Raw genomic sequence first — 6,009 nt, 5'->3', positions numbered from 1 at the left:
AGAAGAAAGGGAAAGGAGAGAAGGGTAGAGCTCAGGGCTCCTTTTTCCTTCCCAAAGGCATCCATCCCGCCTTCCCCTGTGCTGCACCGCTCCCCTCCCCCTCCCAGGCCGCAGGATGGGCCCGTCAGCGAAAGGAGGTGATAACCCTAAGACCTCTTCTGGACTCTGGGAGGCCTGGGAGGAAGGGAGGCAGATCTGGAGGACAGGCCCGTACCACTTCAGTAACTCACTCTCAGATAACGGACACGGCTGAGATAAGGTTTTTTATCTAATAGTCCCAGTCATATTCATCTGTAGGGACTTCAAATTTGCTTCACTTGGAGTTGGCAGACATTCCTCCCCCCCTTCCCTATCCATATCACCCGAATCTAAAACCATAGGAACCCCATCAACCTTTGTATAGAGCTAAAGACAGAGGGGAGCCAACAATGCACTGAGCTCAGGAGGTACAGATGCCTCTAGGAAGAACCAGTCAGTCATTTTCAGCTCCTGAGTTGGTGGTGTTACTTGACCAGCTGCATAGACAGGCTAGGATCCAGTAGAACAGTGACAAGGGGCGATTTTTGGTCTATTTCCATTTGGAAGAGGAGAGGGAGCTGGAGTTTGGGGGGGGCAGCTGGCTGGGTAACAAACTTCTGGGAGAAAGAAGAGAGAGGGAAAGGGAGGAAGGGAGGGAGAGAATACAGCCAGCAGCACAGAAGGGGCGTCTGTTCTCAGCTTCGCTTCTAGACGAATGTGACTGCCATGCTAAAGCTAGCTGACACCCCCTGCTCTTCCCACTCCCCACCCTGGGCTCTTGGCCCAGTCCTGGCCCCTGGGGCCACTAAGAATGACCCACTGGAAGCATTCAGCCAGACACAACATGGACTCCCTGTGTCCTGCTCAGACTCTGGCTGAAGCCCTCTATCCATTCTGGGACCTAAGGAGAAGGGGACTGGAGTGTGTGCATGGCGGGGCAGGGGGGGCGGCGACAGGGAAGGAGGTCAGGAAGAGATCAAGATCTGGAAAAGGAACAGAAGGCAAAAGCCTTCCTTTAGGGAAGAAGTTGGCAAGGTGGAGTTTTGGAATAAAGGGGTGCTGGTCATTCCTTACGCCAATAAAAAGCAACTTGAAAGGAGAGGGAAGTGGTCTGTAAGGAGATTTCCCAAAAGGCTGGAGAGACCTAGGGACAGAGTCAGTAGAAAAGATCTCCCATTTTTGCAACACAGAGGCAAAGGGAGAGATTAATTTTCCCCTCCTGGGGTCATCTAAGGAAAAGAACCTTATTTAAGGGAACCTTATTTATATTTAAGGGAAGAGAGGAAGGTGGGGGACTGAGGAACACTCCGGGGGACACAGTATACGGCAATATGAACTTTCAGATAAACTGGGAATGGGGATAACAGAAGGGCCTCCCAGGCCCCAAACCAGAGCTTTTTACTTGATTTAATGTATTTTGGGTGTTACCCCGCAGCTCTGGAGGCTCCCAGAGGCTCAGACACATTTTTGTCATTCCTGAGTCTGGGCCTCTGCTCTGTGGCCAGGATGGACGGATGGGGTGGCTCAGACCGCTGGGGGAGGAGAAGAGGGCCCCCTCCACCCTGAGTCAATATTGACTCAGCAGGACATGAGCCTGACCCTTAACCCCCCCACACACAAGATTTTTCTTTGACCCCACAAATGAAACCCAGACCACCAAGCTATCCTTAGAGGTCAACACATCTATCCCTCTGCCTTCACAATCCCAGCCTATCTGCCTATATTTTGCAAGGAAGCAAATTCCCTAGGCTAACTGAATTCCCCAAATCTTTCCCTTGATCTCTTTAATTATTGGGAAATTCCCTGTGAAGTCCAAGTTCTCTTCCTCCAGATGCTGTCTCAGCCCCTCACCTCACACTCAGCCCATGGGACATGGGAAGCCCACAGTACCCTGAGACTCCCCCTCTAATACCTGCTCTCTAAGTGAGGGGCGCAGAGAGGAAAGGGGGCAGGGGAGACATTTCTTTTGTCCAGTTTTCACTGGAAGTTTAAGAACTCATTGCCTCGGCCAACTCAAGAGAGAGCACATGATACAGACTTAGGGGGCCAGCACAGACAGAGAGATGTCAAGACACTGACAAGCCCAGTGAAGAAAGGTAAGAAGGATTGAGAGTCAGGGAGGGGAGACAGAGAGAGAGAGAGAGAGAGAAGGAGCACAGAAGGGGCGTCGGCAATCTAAGTGTAAGCTGCCAGAGACAATGACATAGCTGTCCTGGGGTGAACCCAGCAAATGACACCATCATAGAAGTAATAGTGTGGAAATGGGGCTGAGGGGACTAAGTCCCCTTCCCAGCTGCCTGCACTTACCCTGGGATTACCAGCAATGGGGGACAAGAGAAGGAATGTAGTTAGGACTCACGTCAAGGCCTTTCCAGGTCAGGGAGACTAGCAAGGGTGAGAAGGGAGAAATTCAGAGCTGGGCATCTTCCCCAAAAGAAACCCCTGGGCTGGGGCGGGAGCGGGGAGGAGCAGGGCAAAGGACAAATGACCCCACCACCCCAGTCTCCCTCCATCACCACAGAGGGTGGTTTTACGCTTGGTGCCTCCAGGCCACCGGCTCCGGAAACACTCCAGAGCCGACTGCTTCCTTCTCTAAACAATGCTGATTCCTGCCGATGGAGCTGAAACCTGGCCACAGAGCCAGGGACTGAGAGGAGAAGCTGGGCATCCCCAAGGCCAGCGCCCATCCCCAGGCCCACCTTGAACATAACCCCAAGGGAAAACCTGGGCCAGAAACCCCTTACTGAACTATGCTCACATATACCTCAAGGGTTCCCCAAAAGCAAATCACTGGGACCACCTTCTGGACCCTTCCACTCATGATTCAGGGGACAGGGATCAGGGCTCAGTGACCCAGGAATCAGACCTTCCATTGCCCATGTCCACTGAAGGTAGAGGCTGAGAGGATGATTATATGGCAAAGAAAACTTCCCAGAAGTGAGAGGGACAGCGATTCCTTGCTCCAGTTTGGCACAGTGGTGGGGTGGAGGGAGATGATCTGGGGAAGGCAGAGAGGGGGTACAGTATAGAGTAAAAAGAGGGGGGAGGACTCTGGGGAGAAGGAACTCCCATCAACTCTTCCCTCAGCTGTTCTATTGATTCTGAGTAGAGGAAAACCTCCTCCTACCCTCAACTACCCCCACTTGGCAAGAAGTGTCTAAGGAGGGGGCCCAGAAACAAAACAACATGGACTTGAGGTGACAATCCAAAAGTTTTCCCCCTAACACCCATGTGAATTTATGCATCACTTCAGAGTTTACACTTTCCCCCCAACAGCACTGGGAGGTGGATGGTGCAAGTATTATTATCACTGTTTTACAAGTGAGGAAACTAGGAATTGAAAAAGTGAAATAACTTGCCCATAGTTACAACGACTTCATCATGCTTCATTCATTGTTCCTTCCACATTACAACTGCTTCTCTCATCTCATTCTTTGGGGTACAGCTTGACCTGAGATATTGGAATCTGGGGAGGGGGCAGCACTGGAGAAAGGTGAAGATTCTCTCAGGGAGAATAGTGCCTAAACTGTGATTGGAGTTGAATGTGTCTGTAACCGCCCCCCCCCCCCCCGAGGGGGCGGCCAAAGCCAGCATTAGAGCCCCTGAACACAGGACAGCTGTGTCCCTTTCTCATTCCATTGTGAAACTCCAGCTGGGCCACTGAGAACATCTCAGGATGTTTTCTGTTCCCCACAGTGGCCCCTCCAGCCTCTTCTACCCCCAACCAAATTGTTTTTCTCTCCTTGTCTTGACTTTTCTGATCCTTCCTAATCTTTCCCAGAACCAGGTGTCCCAATTCTCTCTGCCTCTCTGCCAACACTCCAACCTCCTCATTGAAGGAAAAAAAAGTTAAACAGAATTGTCTGGGGGTACAGCAGGCAGAGATAGGGTGGTTTGGGAATGGATGAGGGCAGAGATCCTCCCTTCCTCCAAACTGGACAATTTCTGTTTTTGTTTCTCTCCTAGCCCAAAGAAGATAGAGTCCTGAAGAATGGTATAACTGAGGGAAGGGGCATTGAGTCTCCCCCCTCTCTACTTCATGGGATCCTCTGCTCCCCAAACTTCTTTTCCCCTCTCCAGCCTCACTCTTAACCGAAGTAAGAGGGTCTTTGATTCCCATTGAGGTCAGGAGGTGGGGGACAGGACAGTTGGATTTCTGAGAAAAACTTTCCCAACCCCAAACTTGGCAAAGTTTTGGAGATTGGAAGTGGGGGTGGAGGTGTGGGGGGCCTGGGGAAGGAGGGTCATTTCTTTCTGTGGGCAGAGTATGGAGCCCCCTGGGGGAAAAGAATGGTGAGACACCATACACACACTCAATCTGTGGGGCTCAGATCAGCCCAGCCCAACCCCCAAACTATTCGTCTGTGTTCCTGACTTGGACAAGACTTGAACCCATGACTCAGGGTTAAATAGGAAAAATAGCCAAAAGGGGGGAAAGGAGAGGGAACAAGAGGCCACCCCCAGTTCCCTAAAGCACATACAGTTCCTGCTGAGATGATGTCTGCATTATGCAAAGGGAGAAGGGGGAGGGGGGGAGAAATTAAAAACAAATTCACTTAAGTTGCAGAATAGAAAACAGCAGGGGCATGGCCCCCTCCTCCCTCATCACCAAACTCTTCTAGTCCAAAGTGTGAGGGTACCAGAAAAGCATTCTGTGCCCCCACCTCAGTGATCCAAACCGGACTCCCAGCCCCTCTCCTCACTGATGACGTCTGACGTTTCATCCCAAACCTCCAGAAATTAAGAAGGGAAATTCGAAGTAACATAACAACCCCCACCCCTCCCACCTCCATCCCAATACTGCTCAACCCAATCCTGGCTACTGACAGAGGCCCACTAAAGGGGAAATGTGGAACCCTCGAGGCCTAGGCTAGAACCCGGTCATTCTAGAACCCATTCCCTCCACCCCTGCTCCCGGGCCCAGTCAATCTTTTAGTACACAAGTCCCTTTCCTCTCCTCACACCTCTGCCCAATGTGGGCACCTCGGAAAATTACTTCCCCCTTCGGCTTTCTCTCTCTACGCATTAGAAACGCACTGCAGACCCCCGCCCGAGTAGCTCCCCCCCCCCCTTTGCAGATGTTTAATGCAAATCCAGATTCCTTCACAATTCAGATAGGGATGGGGGGTGGGGGTGGGGGGCCCGGGACACGTCCTCCGCTAGAAATAGAGACAGCATAGGCCTCCCTCCATCCTCGGTGGCACTAAAGGGGCGCCAGGTCTGCCCCCCAAGCCAGTCTTTGTCTGAATTGGGGGGTCCGGGAAGCATCTTCCACCCAGGCTCCCCACCCCCAGCCAACCCGGACCCCTGCTCCCAGCCCCCAGCCGGGGCGCTGCTGTGTCAGCTGGACCCGGATAACAAAAGGCCCCCCCACTCCGCGACTCCCTCCCCTTTCTGCAGTAAGAGGTGGGGACTGGGGAGGGGGCGTCCTCGGGGGAGGGGGTGAGGGTGGGGGGAATCTCACTCACCATCCATCGCCGCTGTGGCCAGAGCCAAGATCAGCGGCAGCAGCAGCAGCGGGCTCAGCATGGTGGTGCGGGGCCGATGCAAACAGCCCCCTCCTCCGTAATCTGGCTCCTTTTGGTCTGTGCCCCCCTTCAGGGGGGTCCCCCCCTTTTCCTCCCCGCCTTTATTTTTGTCTTTTCTCTCTGCAAAGCGCAGCGAGCTCTGGGATCGGAGGAGGGGGGGAGTGAGAAGGCAATAGTTAAGAGCCCCTCCGCTAGAGCTAGCTGGCGGGGAGGATGCGCCCCCAAATCAAACACCTCGAGGTCCCCCCTCCCTCCTTTTCTCTTGGTTCTCCCCTAGCCTAGGGCTTAGCTCAGAGCCCCATCTCGGAGCCGCCTCAGGCTGCAAAAATGCACAATTGGGAGGAGGCGGGGAGGGGGATGGGGGGGCGTGGACGGGGTGGGGGAGCCTGTGAAGGGGGTCCTTCGCAGCTTTGGGAGAGCCGGAGGGTTCCCCTCTTTTCCTCCTCTGTGCAAGGGCCCTGAG

This window comes from Petaurus breviceps, unplaced genomic scaffold, assembly GCF_028583685.1.
Source record: "Petaurus breviceps papuanus isolate PSGF00001 unplaced genomic scaffold, PetGlider_PUasm1.0 154, whole genome shotgun sequence".
In the NCBI taxonomy this organism is placed as follows: domain Eukaryota; kingdom Metazoa; phylum Chordata; class Mammalia; order Diprotodontia; family Petauridae; genus Petaurus; species Petaurus breviceps.
This window is presented reverse-complemented; position numbering follows the sequence as displayed.